Source organism: Corvus brachyrhynchos, unplaced genomic scaffold, assembly GCF_000691975.1.
Source record: "Corvus brachyrhynchos isolate BGI_N302 unplaced genomic scaffold, ASM69197v1 scaffold94, whole genome shotgun sequence".
Classification (NCBI taxonomy): Eukaryota; Metazoa; Chordata; class Aves; order Passeriformes; family Corvidae; genus Corvus; species Corvus brachyrhynchos.
Genome location: NW_008238330.1, coordinates 6,959,013 through 6,976,155, shown reverse-complemented (window position 1 = coordinate 6,976,155; position 17,143 = coordinate 6,959,013). Strand labels below are relative to the sequence as shown.

The window sequence follows — 17,143 nt, the reverse complement described above, 5'->3', positions numbered from 1 at the left end:
TTCAGAATGGAGGAAAACTATAGGGATGTCAAACCTAAAGAGCCTATTTTTCTCTCTTGTTCCAGCAGCAGCAGCATGGCATCTCCCTGCCAAGGCCAAGCTGAGATTTAATGTTACAAAAAAACAATCATTCCCACTCTGCAAACTGAAATGGTTTTTTCTTTTGGAATGTTTGGCTGCTGCTGTTACTGTTGTAACCATAACCATTATTTTCAAGCAGGCAAGAAGTTTTCATGTGAAATTTCAGTGTATTTGCCTTTAAAAGTGAACTCAAATTCTAAGCCAAGAATGAAGTGCATGGGTGGTCTCAATCCTGACTCCGTGCAGGCTGACATTTACATCACCAACCTACAGGCATGTCCGAAGGAAACAAGAAGGAGGAACAGACTTTCGGTTTCTGTCCCAGTTTCTTCAGGTCAGAGACTGGGCTGCACTACCAGGACAGTGTGAGGTACTGGGGATGGCTTCTGCCAGTACCTTTGGGTGGCTATTCAAAGGCTGTAACTAACTAGGACTGGCCTCACAGAGCTTTCAACTGACAATTTTCTGAAAATAAGAGTTCTTGGTAATGAAGTCCTATTGAAAATTGCAATAAACCCCAGTGTCATAAAGCTGTACCATTTTTCATTTCTTTTTTTAAAGAGTGTATTTGCTGCTGTAAATCACCCAGAGGCTCAGGGTGCAAAGCCAGCTCCTGAGGGCACCCAGGGTTTAGCTCTAAGTGAGATACCATCACCCAAAGGGTCAGCACCTGGCCACACCACTGGCCAGCAATCTGTGCATCCCTGCAGGACAGGGCTGGGGAAAGCAGGGCAGGACTTAAAGCAGAGCAGGGCTGAAAGTAGGACCAGTAGAAGCATTCTTCAATAAGTGGTTCAGAGAATTAAGGATTAAATTATTCTGTCAGATGAAGAATGGATTCTGTGATCTGTACAGCAAATAGCAGTGGAAATAGGACAGTGCTAAAATACAAGCCAGTCTGGAAGCCATCGTAAAGATGTGGGGAACAGGTGAATAAGGACACTGAAGAGAAGCAGAAAATCTTTTAGATTTGCTTTTGTTTGTTTTAATATTAATTACTGAGCCCTATGACTTAAACAGCTTCCTAGCCTTTGGCTAAGAAACAGCATAGAGCTGTTTAGCATAGAGAAAACGGGACAGGGAAATTTCTCATTCTTGTTTTCTCCACTGAGACTCACTCTTTTATATAATGTGGTTTCATATGGTTTTTGAATATTATTTAAAGAGGATGTCAAAGCAACAACAAAGTAATTCTTCCTCTTAGATAAGGTCCACAAACTCCCCCCGGGGTAAGTATTAGAGAGCCTGCAGAAAAACTGCTTGTTAGACAAATGGAGCCACAGATGTGACTTTCATCTGGTGTACAAAGCAAGGATGTTACATACAAGGCAGAGATAACCAATTATGAAAAGTACTATTTTTAAAACAGACTTTCCTCATCGTCCTTATTTTTTTTTTTTTTTTTTTTTTTTTTTTTTTTTTTGGGGGGGGGGGTGTGAGAATTTTCTATTCTTGTCTCCTGCACTAGCAATTAACATTAAATTTTTTGAGAGCTGATAATTCTCAGGATCTCACAAATTCAATCTGCTGGCGACAAATGCTTTTGTCATATGTGCACTATATCCACAACTGCGTAATTCTTTTCCTTAACATATGCATCTGAAGCATACTATGGAACCTCCAGGGCTCAGAGTTCTCCTGCACTCAGATTTATCCATAGCCAGAACATGCTACTTTTCACTGCACTTCATTATTAACCAAGTTTTATATTTGTAATATTAAGGCTTCTATTGTGCTTTGCCACACGTAGTCTATGCCATTGCTCCATGTTGATTAGATAAATGTTTGTCCTATCCTACCAGAAAGCAAACAGTGTCCCTATCCCAAATCTTTGCTGGTGAAGCCATGCCTCTTTTATTAAGCTTTGACAGGTCTCACAGCAATAAGAACACTCAATCAAAAGAAGAGAAACCTCATGAAAACTGCAGTGGGAAAGCAGTGGCTGAATCTACGTACTAGACAGGAGCTCAACATGTCCATAAATACCCAGAAATTCTCCTTAACTACATACAGCACAGTATTACCAATTTGCACTACTTGACTAAAGGTTGGTTAAAAACTTGACAAAAACCACAGTCTGAAGGTTCATTTCTCACTTTAAATACCAAAAAACAACTGAAAGGCAGCCATCCCTTTAATTTATGCTCTATAATAACATTTAGGTTGCATATATCTAATTGTGCTGACTGCCACAGATCCCTTTGTATGACCTTGGACACATAATTTAATCATTCCATGTGTTCATTCTCCTTTTGTCTTACTCCCCAGCACTGAAGACTGGCAACTATCACATCTAAGAGAATAAAGAGAGGAAACTAATGCTATAGGTAGTATTAGTATCTCTCATGTAAACCAATGCCACTTTGGGCTACAAGATCCAGGAGGGCAACTGAAAATGTTGGGTACTTTTGCTTTCCTCTGAATTACCTAAGACCTTAATCAAAGAAATGCAACTTTCAGATACTATTTGTTTAAGAAATGAAATCCTGACATAAGCAATCACCTTGATTTATACTATGGCACATTATACAGGCACTTAGTTCTCCAAAAGGATCTACAAGGCTTAGAGGGCACTGGGAAATGTTGTGTCCTGAAGCATGCAGCAAGACAGATGGAACAGAAGTTTAATGGCGTCGTCTGCTCTAATGTCTATTACTGAATTCCAGGAACAGGACCAGGATGACCCAAGTGATCCTTTTCAGTTCAGCGTTCATTAGTCTTTCCCTCGTGAGTATGATTTAAAAGAAAAAAAGCAAAAGAGCTGATTTCAGCCCTCAGCATACTAGTGTGATTAGGATTATGAGAAAGAGACCATTTTACAAAGCAATTCATGGATTCTTTCCTTCAAATTTCAGAATGCAGCTGGTTTCAAACTCCCAGCTGGCAAAGAGGGGACTTCTCACCGTAAGTACTCTGTCTCAATCAGACACAGATGAAGCAGTGACATGATTATAGGCCTTGGTCAAGTGTTGCAATGCAAGATGATTTATACTAATCAGCATTCTCCAGAATCAGTGCAAAACAAATCCAACACAACTACCGACTTTGAAAGAAGTCTTAGCCACCACGCTTCCTTTTGTCTGAAAATACCATCTTGACAGATGTTAGCCAAGTAATCAGACATTTACATGTAGCACACAACACAGCCTGGCCATCAGAAACATCAGCGGCATCTGTTAAACACCGTCTGTAAACTCCCTCTTGGTGTTCACAGGTTGGTTTTGAGCATAAGGAAAACTTAACATTTCTCAAATTTCAGTGCAGTGGTGCTCTCCATACCTCCAGAGATTTCCAAGCTGTCAGAAGCCATCCACTGTTATCCATGACAAAAAAACCCCATCTCTGCTCTACTGAACACTGAAATGAAATGCTTATGCTAAGACAGATGTGGAAGTCTCCTGATTTGTGAAGGAATAAACATGGGCTAATATACATGGGCTATTTTAAATCCAGATTAAGCAGCAATTTACGGACAATATAGAGGGCTAAAGAAGAAAAAGGGGATGGGGGAGGTGGATTTGGCTGGCTCCAGCTTTCATGGCACTGTGGCATAGAAACTAGATGCTTTCTTGCTGTGATCTCATGATGGCAACTTCTCTTTCTCTCTCAAGTCTATTTTGATGCCTCAGAGCAAAGTACCAGCCTCTATTTGGCCACTATGTTTTATCTGCACACTGACATATACAAAGAAGGATGTGAGAAAACAATAGAAGAAAGCTAGAAAAGTGTGAAAGAGAGAGAGAAAGAGAGAGAGAAAGAGAGAGAATTTACTGCAGTCAAAACTCTCAGAATAATGGGGTGACTTTGGACCAGATTTCAGTTTGTCTCTCACATTGGATAAAAAGCCAGGTTTCGGACCCCAAACTGGTACTGTTCATGGACACTGATGTATTTAAAATGTTAAAAGCATCTGTTTTGAGACCTTTTAAAAACATAATACATAGGAAGTGGACAGACATTTTGGTCTGCCTACCCTGTATCAAATTCCAGATGACCACATGGTTTAATGCCTCGCATTCACTGACAGCAAAAAAGGCTCTCCCTTACTGGCCAAATGCGAGCTGTGCCTATGGCTCCAAAAAGGAATCCAAACTGTTCCTCACATCATAAACCATGCCCACGCCAGTTCTATCAGAACATGAGCCTTTTTGCTCACAAACATGATCAGGGTCATTAAGATCCCCTCATTAGCAGAATTTTCTACTGTCTCTGCATTGGCATGGATGGGCTGAGAGAGGGCAGATGCTGGAATCTCCTTTATTCTGCACAGGAGAGCACATAAGCCTGGGGAATATTGGAGGTGTTTTTAATTAATGCAACATAAATAAAACTGCCTGAAAACATAGTGAGGAATAGAGGCTCAGCCTTCTGTAGGTCAAACCCAAAGGCTACATTCGTACCCTAGGACAACTTCATTATCCTCAGCTGAGCTGCACAAGGGATTAATTTAACCCTCAGAAAAGGGTCAAGAGAAACTGGGAGAGGAACAGAATAACCCATTAAAAAGAGCTATAAGAATACGTGTTGATAGAGTTTAGTTCAAATTCCTCCTTACAGCTGCTGTTTTTCGTGCAAGCAGGTACATAGAGTAACATCACCATTTCTATTCTGCTCCATCTGCTGTTGTCAGAGCCCTTTCTTCTATTATATATTCTCAAATGGCTTTTAATTTAAATCATTTATGTTCTCAAAACCCTAAGATCTGGTGAAGTACTGAGGCTTGTTCACCTGTCTACTTGAAATTTTTTCTTTTGTTTCCTTTTAACTAATTCTTAAAATGTATCTGTAAGCCAGAGAACAATTATTTTTTTTTTAATGAAGCTAATTGTTTCAATTGTGGGCCGCAAGCAGTGTTCCTATTCCAGAAGGAGAACACTGTCAGATTCTAAATGTGACTGTGTACCCTAGGTGTAAAATTGTGCAGTAGCTCATAATTGTATGGGCTTCCACTACCAGGCTAGAAAAAGAAAAAAAAAGGGGTGGAGAGACAAAGCATTAACAGCAGAAACATCCTAGGGCTCAGCATTTTTTAAGATCAGGGATGTATTTTTGGTAGCTATTTATATTTTCAATCTTTTCTTCCTTTAAGACGATTGGTTTTTGGTCAGCATGGTGAAGATGCCACATTGTCTTTTATTTGTTTTGATGAACTAAAGCATCCCAATGTAAATGGAAGCATTGGAAAATGTAAATGATACAGAAGTTACTCAAATACTTTTTCCAATCCCAGCACTTGCAGAAACAAGGTGGAAAATACCTCTGTAATAGATACCTAATTGAAGGTGACCTACCTATGGTCTCCAAAACAACATGGCCTATTCTCTCTTCTTCCCCCTCTCTCCTTATTCTTGAGGGTTCCCTCATTCCTTCCTCCCCAGTAAGCCAACTGGCACATCTTCCCATCAAACAGCAAGCCTGCATCTTGCACTGAGAAAGGGGATATGCACAGAAGGAGGAGACACTGGCCTTGGTCGTGGTGGGGGACACCCCAACCATGTAACGACCTGGAACTTTTATGTGACCCAACACTGCTCAACAAACAACTGGCATCACTGGTCTAGATTAAACCTTGACAGCGTCCAGCTACGGACTATCATTTATTTTCACTTCATATAGTATGCTTACCCGAATTTTAGCTCTATCTAACCCAAATTTGGCTCAAACAGTGGTAAAATTGAGTTCTGAAGAAAGATAGCCCTCATTTGGACGCAGTGAGCCAGAAATAAGTTGACAGAACACAAGACACAATTTCAGGGTTAGCACATAGCATTGGTTACTCCTGCTTCTCTACAAAACCTCTTGTGTTACAGGAAATTTCACATCTCCTTTAAGAAACTAGAATTGTGGTATTTTAACTACAAAAGCATCCTTGGCTAATAAAATGTGTTTACGTCTGTAAACTTTATTGCAGCTCTTTTGCAGGGAAATCTTAACCCTACGGGCTCAAGCCTGTTTTTGCTTGCTCTGAACCACAGAATTGAATCTTCAGTACACTTTTATATCTGCAATATCCCGTTAAGTCAGGACAGTGCTACTGTTCACGGGTGACAGAGGCAGAAAGCCAGGAACCAGGAAGGAAGTTACCCTGCTTGGTTCAAGGTGGTACAACAAATCTGTGGTGGATGGAAGGACTGAAGCAGATTGTGCCAGTTTGATGTAGTCATCAACCACATCATGAGACAGGACTTTCTCCTTTCCTACTTCTCAGAGACACGATGCCTGCCAAATACAAATAATATTTTCTTGCTCAAGGTTGGTCTTAGTGTTTCCACTCTGATATGGCACTCTGATATGAATGTTCTCTCCTCCCTTCACAACACACACTGCCAGCTTGAACAAATCTTGGCATACTGTTCTGCCTTTCCCCACTGTTCACTCTTCTTTGCCGTCAGAGGCTGCAAGGACGTGCACCCAGCTTTCCTCCCTTGGATTTTACTGAGTACTTTCTGGCTATTATTCTGCTCTGGTAAAATTCAGAGCAACTTTAATTCATTTTTCCAGAGCTTTAGAGATAAGTCCCTTTACTAGCTTTCCTAGTTTTAAGGAAGGATACTAAAGATTTCCAGACGAGATGTATCAAATTGGCCTGTATGTAATAGGAAACTTGCAAGCTAGTGTCATGTACATCTGCAGATTGTTCCCATGATATGCTTGGAATGTAGCTTCTAAGTGATCAACTTGGCCAACAGAGAATTTATTATGCCTCTCCAGCTAGAAGTTGAAGCAAATCTGAGTGCCCCCTCATGTCAGTGGAAAGCTACTAGATGGCATCTGTAAACATCTTCAGCCTGACTCCTGACACTTGCTCAGCTGCAAACACAACCACTGGCTTTATTGCATCATCCTGTTATTTTTGCTTCTAAAGTCCTTTATCTTAGGACTGATTTTCTAAAATAAACTAGAAAGGAATGTAAAATGCTATGATTTAGTATTTTAAAAGAGATTCACCTAATTCTGAAGGCTCATTAGCAGCTTCTGGACGAGGAAGGGGTTGCAGAGCAGTATGCCTGAGAACTGGCTCCCATTCTTGTTCTCCCTTATAGCAAACTAGAACATTTAGGGTAGGATATCTGCACTGGAGGTATAATCAGATCATGCTGATATCTGTACGAAATTTTTTGTGGTTACCATGAGGTGTTCTCTCCTATTTACCATGTGGCAAGACAAGCCACATCAAAGCAAAGCACTGGGGGAGACAGTGGACTGCCAGATCAGTGAGCAAAAGTGAACAGCCTGTACAGGAAAGTTCTTTTTCATGATGCTAACTGAGGTTTTGCCAGAGGTGAGACTTCTAAGCAGGGGTGATTTTCATCATCACTGAAGTAAGGCCACCCTCAAAAGACCCTAATAAAAGAATGACATCTAAGCATTACACTGAAACCAACTAATAGACCAGCCTAACTCTTATAGAAGAAAATTCAACAAAATCTAACCACCTGCTAGGTTAAGCCAGTTTCTATTGAAAGACCAGTAACTCCAGTGTGGCTCTTGATGAGAGGAACACAACTGACTGCATGGGGTTGGATTATCATCTTTAGAAATTGGTGGTTAAGGATCCTGAAATATCACAGGATTAAGAGCAGGGCAGACAGAATCTCAGGTGATCAAATGCTCCCATCAAACACAGGTAGTTTAACGTTCCTTTCTATCAACCCCAAAAATACACAAAATAGTGGAAATCTGCAGTTTTTCTTTCTTTTCAAACTTATACTTCTTTATGGTATTTTCAGAACTCCTTCTCAAGACTGATAACAGCAGGGAAATAACTTGATTAGTAGGTAATATCTTTATGTTGTTTTACAGCCTTGTTTCACTTAAACATTTTTCAGTATGGCATATGTATAAAACTACTTTTTTTGGAGATGCCTTTAAAATCTGCCTAGAATCCCATGAAAAATTAAAATTACCTGGAAAAACACAGATCTGCATCTTCTGCAAAAATTTACATTTCCAGTGAAGATCCTGTGAGTTGTATTAGTAAAAAGTCTTGTAGGACTACAGAGCAAACTAAAAGGTGATGTAAGCCCAGACTATTTATAACATCTATACACACAGAGACAACCATTTTTCTTCTTGCATCAGTAATGGCAAGCATCCTAGTTATCTTCTCCTACTACATAAATCTGGATTTCCCATTAATTTCTAATTGGATGCATGCATACTAATGTCATATTGAAAAAACTCTCCCATCTGCAAGACCAAGGGACTCAGCTTTCTTAAGAAACTTCTTACACTTTTCAAAGTAGCTCAAATCATGTTTGGATAACACTTGCATATTGGAGTAATACCACTCAAGTCCACATAATGGCTCCTGTGACTAATTCTGCTTAGCACAACAGAGAACTACAAAATTTGTTATTAAGCAACCCATTCTTAGACATAAATTAAATGTGCTTTATCTCCTCTCTGTCTCATGTACATAGGGAAAAATCGAAGAAACAGAGAACTAAATTGTAAAAACTGTAAATAAGACCTTTTTTTTTAAATATATACAGTAACTAAAGCAGTATCCTTTCTGGACATTTCATCAAGACTTGTGCCAGTACCCTGCAGAGTTAAAATAAATGTAAAACATTACAGCCAGAATTGAAGAGCTAAGCATTCACAGCAGGGCTTGATTGTCAACCTACCATGATCTAAAGCACACACGTCTACTTCTGCTGAGTCAATGTAGTTTTAAAAATAATGGATTCTTTTTTTAGAAAAAAAGATTCCCTAGGTCTTCAGGGCTGTTAAGGTTAGCATGGACTATTTATAGGCATCAATGAAAAGGAAGAAATCTTACTTTGCTCTCCTACTGTTTGCCGCTGGTAAGAGTAGCTTGCAGGTTTTCTGCAAAATCTCTGTCATATCTTGACAAAACTGGAATTATCAACAGGGGACAATTGCATGGCAGCAAGATAAATCAGTGGTAATACAGAATGACTTGGAAGGATGAAACAATTTGATTGACTGTGCTGCTGGACTGTAGCAGCCAGCTTGGCTACAAGCACGCACTTTCTCTTCCTTTCTCCCTGCATCCCGAGAGCAGAGCAAGTAACAAGCTGTTATCCCTGATGGAACATTCTTTTTTGTATATCGGTAATCAAAATTGTTACTTCTTTTGTGACTGACTCACACAGAGCTCTCTGACATCTCTCATTTTCTTTAGGAGGAGATGCTCTTTGACTGACTTCATGGTACAATTTGACCACTTCAGCCCAGGAGGAATTCAACCCCGTAATTCTGGGGACCAGCCTAAAACTGATGGGAGTTCTAGCACTTGTTTCAACATGGTCAAGGTTTTGCCTTCTGGACTGGTGCTCCTTTTAAGCAGCTCTTGAGTTTGCACCCTGATCATGATGTTCATACAAGCAATGAATAATGCTGAGGTGACCAGAATCGTGAAGCAGGACCACTGTACTCTGCCCTAAAAGTGCCCCACAACCTGCTGGGTTCACCTTTTATGGGTGCTCTGTGGCACTGGTGACACGTAGATGCTCCAAATGGGCTGTGGCATCAGAGATGCACAATACCCTTGCTAGGTTAAATGGTTTGTCAGCAGTAATGATGAGAACACCAGATCAAAGGGATGATCTGAAAGGATTGGGATTCAGGCCCAGGTGTCTGCCTGTGCAGGAGATCATGATGAAATGTGCACATTTCTTCACAATCCCAAGAACCACACAGTGTGATTATCTGCTCCAAACTGCAATAACCTCTAGGATTTTGGTGCAATAAAGCCTTTAAATCATAGTTTAGGCAAACTTCTGGATCAGCAACTGAGCTCTGGCATTTAAGTTTAAAATCATAGAATTAGCTGTGGGGCTTTCTTATACTTTTCACATTACAAATCTGTCATTCATCTCTCTGACTGAAAAACCTCCAAATTTCATTCAATTACTAGTACCCAATAACAGTTAACAGAATTAGAAAGGTGTCTCTTTTATTCTTTGTTGAAACCTGACAGAACGTCCCAAAAAATCTGACACAATCCAGCAACTGTTTTTCTTACCAGGTCAGTGATAAACAATAATGGTCAGGACTGTATGCCTGAAGCACTTGATATTTACTCCACCAAAGACATTCTTAGACAGAAAGTTTTTTGCTTATACCTTAAATATGTAATACAAATTCAAAGCCTTGAAATTCACTGGGCTAGAACCTTTAGCAATGAAAATTGTTATTGGGATTGGTGCAAAGTTCATTCTGGAGTAGATGCCCATGACTTTTGAATGATGGAAATCCTGCATGCAGAGGTGAACTGATACATAATTTCATGCATGAAAAAGCAGAACTTATTTTAAGACTCACTTGTACCTATTCAGTACCATCAGAAATGAGCATAATTCCACTTGCCATTGAAAATGGAACTTGTGACATTCTAAGCATAATGGCAAAACACTGTTGCTGTTTGAGATAGGGTGATAATTTGAATAGGGGATTTTAAAAGGTAAGTTGGGAAGTGAGAACAAAGGAATTTACTTGTGAAACTGCTGTGAATAGACTTTCCATTCTTCTATTAAATATTTAACTGGGTTATAGTAGCATTTAAAGGCAGAAAAATTCAAGACCAACTATTAACATATAAATATAACCCAGCTCCTCACTGCAGTTACAAAGCATCAGAAGCGTTCCTAACTCAAGCCTTTTCTTATTTACTCTATGCACCAAAGCAACTGGTGGTGCAAAAGTGAGAGGTTTCACGGACATTCTGTATGTCTTTGCAGCCGCAGCTATTCCTAAGCACGACCCTGAGGGCTTAAACAGGCAACAAAGAGTCTCACATTTGGGAGGCTCCCCTTTCTGAAAGATGAGAGAAGCTTCTGTTGGCCAAGTGGCTTAATTCCAGCCTCCAAAAGGTGAGTATGGGGAAGGGGAGAGGAGAAGATCCCTTGCGAGGGCATAGCAAAAATCAGGAGGGAAGCCTCGTTGATCTACAGTCCTTCCCTTCCCTGTGGCTAGGGCCACAGATACATTTTAACTGCTTGTGTTGAACACAAGAACGGTGAGGAAGTTTTCTTGTAGGACAAGGTTCTTCCATACACAACACTCCTCAGCACCATGCTCAATTATCTGATGCGGAGGTGATAACCTTGTGGTGCTGCCAAAAACTGGGACACGCTTCCCTTGTAGGGCACTCAAAGCTTTAGCTCCAGCACGTTCTGGCACATCCCAGCTGGCTGAAAGCCAGGGGCTCTGCTGTGGCTGGTTGTGCTGAGGCAAGGGAGCAACACAGCAAAACACACACGTTGACTCTGCTGTGCCTTTTGCTGATGATCCCTCCACACAGAGGAAGGACAAGCACTGCAAAGCCTTCCTGGTGCTTTCACACAGGACAGCAAGAAATACAAGCACACAAACAGAGCTGCATTTCTCAATCTGCAGACACTTCCTCTCAGTCCTCCAGGACGTATCTGCCAGAGCAGGGATAAATCTATACCTTTGCCAGAAAAATGGTGGAAACTGGGAAAAACACCACACCTTGATGAGGGGCTGCAATGGTAGAATGAAATAACACCACACTTTGCAGTGGCTTCTGTTAGGCACCAGGCAGAAACCCCAGTCTAAAGTTAGAACCTTATTAACTTTCGTGGCAAAGCACTTGCAGAGCTATATTTGTAGGGATCTAGAAAATCTATTTTTGTTTATGTTTGCAAGTCTGTTTAATCAGCTTGGTGAAGCTAACCAATAAAGAAACGTTCTGCAGCTATCCTGAAAGTCTTCCCTTCGCTTCCAAGATCCGTGGGTTCATGTCTTTCATAAATGTGAACTCATTCAAATCTTTTCACAATTTCCCCCACTTTTTTTTATATATCCATTTCTTTCTCACGGGTGTCAGAATACAATAACAGCTTTGATCTTATTGGAGACAACTATATGTGGGTAGATGCTTTTTCTTGAAATGCAGACTGGGAGTAGATCCAGAGGTCAAGCCAGAAGGTTACATATATTTGAAAACCTCACTTAAAGAAAATCCCTTTGTGTGGCTTCTAATATGCCTCTGAATGTGAGTCTTGAAACACCTAGCTGTGAATGCTGCTCTCTGTATCATGATGTTCCAAGTCTTAAAAAAATTGAATTTCAAAGAGAAGGGAAGACTAAGAAAGTTGGGTTTGTAGCTATGGAACAAGCACTTTTTTTGCCACATCAAAAGCTCTGATAAAAGCAGTCCAGTGATTCAGGATAAGAGCATATTATTTGATGTATTAATTCGGCAGTGGGCTAGCACTAGTAAGAAGATCTCCTTTTTCACCCCATTACAAGATTGCTTTTGTGCGTTACAGAGAAGTTTAAAATGCCCAAGATAGAGCTAATCAAAGTTCTAGTTTAGACGAAGATGTCATGCATGTCCTCTGAGGTCTGATTTTCACATGCTTTTTTGAAACCACTGAATTCCTAAGTTGCAAAACCTGGTAGAATTTTGTGAAGTCCACAAAAAATGGATCCATGCCCGGCAGACTTTTGAAAATGCTGAAGGTTTATTGCAAAATGTATGGATTCTGCAAGTTACCAAAACCAAGGATGCATAACTGAATGAATATTTTCATATTCAGAATGAATATCACAACCCTTACTGTACTGAAACTTTATTTAATTTGGGTGAGGTATATATGCAGATGATGCTACACTGGGAAGTGTAAGTATGGAAGACAAAACACCGGAAAGTTACATGGCCTCTCATTCTGGAAAAAGAACTTTAAATTGAGCCTCTCTGACACAAAGTCAATGTTCCTTCCCATCATTATGCTTCTCCTCACAGAAGCATGTGTCTAAGGGGGGCTGTAGTTCCTAAGGATGGGGAATGTAAGGTGTGTGAGCTTTTTCTTAACAGATGCTCCAAGAGAAGGAAGTACCAGCAATACGACCTCAAGAGAAAGGGAGTTAATAAAAACTTCTGCTTGTGGCCATCAGTACTGCTATCCCCACTTTTCTTTTCTGAAGAAGCAGCAGGTGTAGGAGAGGGGATGGGATTTCATTAAAGTATTCTAGTTTTCTGGAAGATATCAAGTCAAAATATAGAAAGAATGTACAATTTTTTTCTTTTACATTTTTGCATCTAAAAAAAGCAGTAAAAAGCAGTGGTTCGTAGTTGTGGGTTTTTGAAGAGACAAAATAAGTGAGATCCATAAAAGCAGCACACTTGGATGGGGAAAGACATGCTTCCAGGAGCCTGTGCTGGGCTGAACTCTAACTTCAAATGATAACATACATGAGGTAGTGGCACACGATTCCTCTTTATGAGAGTAGTCCTGAACTCCTGCCAAAAATCTCTCTATATGCCACTTAGTGCTTCAAGACAAGAAGAATAATGACAGGTCTATAAAATCTGCTGGAATTGACAGTTCTTATTGTTCTGGAAAGTTTTCGTGACGCACAGGAATTTTCAGATTAGCACTGCACAATGTTGAACAAAATGGGTGTCAAGCAAATCAATGGGCTTTTCACAAGTCACAAGTCTTTGTTTTACTGCTGTTCCACTTTTATTCTGTGCTTGGTGTTGCTTTGTTGTGTGCATGTGCCATTTGAGATGTGAGTGTGCATGCACTGAACAGGGAGTGAGAGCTTTCCATGGCATGATGTTCCATGTAAGCAAGTCTTAGCATGGAGAAACTTTTCCTAAAAAACTTGGGGGTTTTTTTTTTGCAGACACAAAAATAAGGAACTCTTTATATTTGTGTGGTTAGTCTCAACTGGAGTTACAACTGTCTTCAATTCATTTGGAGGTGAACATATCGAGCCACCTTGTTATACCTGTGTGTAAAAATTTGTACCTACTCACTTGAATAATGGGGTGAAAACCAAACACATCTGAGGCAAAACTGAAGACTGATGGCTCTAGCATCTCTTTATCTAGAACATGAATGACCATCAGGGCGTTTGTAACTGAAGGAGGGAAATAATGAAACATTCAAATTTGGTATCTCTGGACACTTATAAAAGATCAGAATTTCTGCTCTATGCTTCCAGTATAGACTAACATATGAGTATGAGGCTCTACAAGCAGATAAAGGATAACCAAAACAAAACTTGTGGAATGCCTATTCCACTTAGGTTTTCAATATTACTGTCACTGAGGCAAATAGAAAGAAAAAATTAACCCTCTGCCTTTGTGAAAATCTCTCTCTTCCAAGAAAAATATAAGCATAAGACTGAAGATCAGATCAATGCCTGGTGGCATCTCGTGTAAGTCAATGGAGCTATGCCAATTTGGTCTGGCACCAAGCATTTTAGAAGACATATGAGCCCATCAAACCAAGTGTTTTCCAATGCAACCAATTAAAGCTACCCCAAGATAGCATTTTTTTCAGCTTCTGCATCCTCCCAACTGCTGCCAGCATGCCACAGCTCTCACTGAAGCCTACTCACTCCTCTGTTGCTGGAACTCTTATAGCCTGGGAATTTGAAATGCCTCTCCCACATAGATCCTCCCCAAGCACTAACGACGAGCAACCGTTCTCTGCACCATCAGGTCAAAAATCTAATGCAAGCATGGCTCTGACTGCAACACGAGCTTTTCCACCTCAGGCACCACTGTGGTTTGAAGCCCTCAGACAGACTGTTCCAGTGCTTAGCAGTTATACGCTGTCTCCCTCGCTCCCTCCCCCCCAGTCTCCTCCTTTTATCTGCTAATGCACAGGGATAGACAAAAAAATCCCTTCAAACAAGGTTATGGGAGAGAGAGGAACTCTATCACATACGGTATTTGCCTAACACTGGTGACTAAATTTGAGAGGTTTGTGTTGTTTGAACTATATCCCTGGAGTGCTAACAAGAATTAAAATATCATCTTAAGAGTTGCAGTGACCTTAAAAGACAATGTTCTCCTAGGCTTTCACCATCAGCAATCAGAAAATAAAGCAGAAGGCAGTAGGGATGGAATTAAAAACCCTCAAAGGTGCAATTAAGCTTCATTTTGATGCATCCCAAAGGTGTTCAAAATGACCAGCCTGGAGCTGGGAACAACCCATGCCCAGGTGTGCAAGGGTCCAAGCTTTCTCACAGGTTTTTATGGAGTATCTCAGCCTAGATCAAAGCATCCACCTTCAAGATGGGGAGTGGGCACATCTCTTTGCCTAGACTGCCGTATGCAATGGGATTTTCAGCTACACCAGTGCTAAGTAAATACAAATGAATGATACAAGACCCTGGGGAAGGTGACATAGCAGCAAAATACCTTCTTCATTAAAAAAGAAAATTCATTCTTGGCACTTTCATCACTGCCAAACAAAAATAAGTATTGCAATAAGAGCTAACAGTTATCTCTTTTTTGCATACCTTAGGAAAAATGCATTTTTTCTAAGCCCAGTGGCATAGGATGCCTGGGGCCATCATTTCAATAAAAGGCGACCCAAACACCCCTGGGAAACACAGGGAAGAGTGACTTATATCTGTGTCTTCAGAAAAAGCAATAACTCAAGCTTAATAAGGGGTCCCTCCTGCGTTTGTGATACATTGGGTTAAACACCCAAAACTACACAGAGGAGCTTTACACAGCTTTCATCAACAGACACTCTTCCTGTATTGATGCACAGAATTCTATGTTCTGTAATTTTTTAAAATTTATATTGATCCAGCAGTTCTTGAAAACACTGACAATTCTTTTTTTGGCATCAACTCTGAGGCAATGCTGATTCCTTTAACTGGAGGGATAAGCTCCACGTACACACCTTCCTGCCACAACTTGCAAGGCAAAAGCAAAGCTCACCAGCTTTTAAACCGTATCAAAAAAAATTTACACCCTCAGCCTGAGATTCCCAGGCAGCAATGGGACTTCTCAGCAGTTCCTAATGCTGGGAAATGAAGCTGTGCTTTAAGTTCTAAAATGAACACAAGACACCAAAAAATGGATCCCTAAAACGCAGCCAGCTTCATAAGATGTTTGCACCCAGTTTGGTTACTATAAAATTCGTGATACACTTGACTAGCTCAGGCACAGGGTGAAAATACAAAAAAGGTGTTTCTAAATCTTTTTCTTCCCATTTCTGCTGTTTCTTCTATGTATTTCCACAAACCAGGTAAGATAACTAAGTCTCTGAGAGGGTTAAGCAGAGACAACTGTGAGCTCCATGCAGCAAAGCTCCCTGTCATAATAAAACATGAACAATGCTGAGCTGAATTCATGGCTGGTGTAACTGAAGTAACCCCAGAGGGTTACAGAGGGACAGATTTGCACACACACTTCCCTCCCCTTTCTAAATATACTGTTTCTGCTTTACAGAATCAAAAGCAGAGTCCCAACAGGCAAAGGAATCAACTTCTAACACATGCCCCACAATGGTGAAAAAGGAAACTCTCCACACTTCTCACATACCCACAGGTTTCATAAACATAAGAAAGCTTTTGAATTAAATGCATTTTTAAAAGCCTTCGAAGAAGAAGAAATCAATTTGAAAAAAAGAGAAAAGGAACACGAAGGGTAGGAAAAACAGTGACTTTTTTGTGCTGAACACAGTGATGAATGATGAGCAACTTGTGTTTTCTTGGCTCAGGGTCTGAACTGGCGTTTGACAAACCACTGTAATAACATACCTGTTATTATTATACCGACACCACAAACGCTGGTGGCTACATGTGGGCACCCCAGACTTTTGTGGCTGAGATATTCTGTTCCATGTGGTTTGCTTTCCTTTTCAAACACAGGGGTGATCTGAAACACCCCGAAGAACACAGCATCCTTCCACAGACTAGCCTTAATTAGGCTAAAAAATCGCCCAAGGCAATGCAAACAGCTAACTAGTTTGTCCGATGCCTGAAACCATTTGGAAGAACGCATCTCGCCACACGCGAAACAAAACCGAGGAATCCTTCACGCCATTTACAGTTGTAACTAATTTGCTTTTGCCATTCCTCGACACCATTAATCGCTCCATGCCCAGGCTGAAATAGCAAGATAAAGTACACGGATCTACTTACAGAGATCTCGTAGCTCCATCGTTCCCGATGACAAATTCACCTCCCACACGGCAGCGAGCGAATGACTTAATGCTGCTTTTCGCGGGCGGCCCCGTGCGCACGGGCAGCGGCAGGTGGTCCGTGGCGAGGCTCTCCGCGGAGACCCGCGCCCGGCGCAGCCATGTGA

At 40.7% G+C, this 17,143-nt stretch overlaps 1 protein-coding gene across 4 annotated transcripts in view; it reads right to left on the bottom strand.

The window, feature by feature from the left end:
* ELMO1 (engulfment and cell motility 1) overlaps positions 1-17,143 on the bottom strand; it is a 304,753-nt gene that overhangs the window by 64,569 nt on the left and 223,041 nt on the right. Inside the window, exon 1 of one of the 4 annotated variants that reach the window (XM_008633861.2) lies at positions 16,978-17,143. The exons of the other annotated variants lie outside the window; for them this stretch is intronic. The gene's annotated coding sequence lies outside the window, so the exon portion shown is untranslated. The remainder of the gene's footprint in view (positions 1-16,977) is intronic. 4 annotated transcript variants of the gene reach the window in all.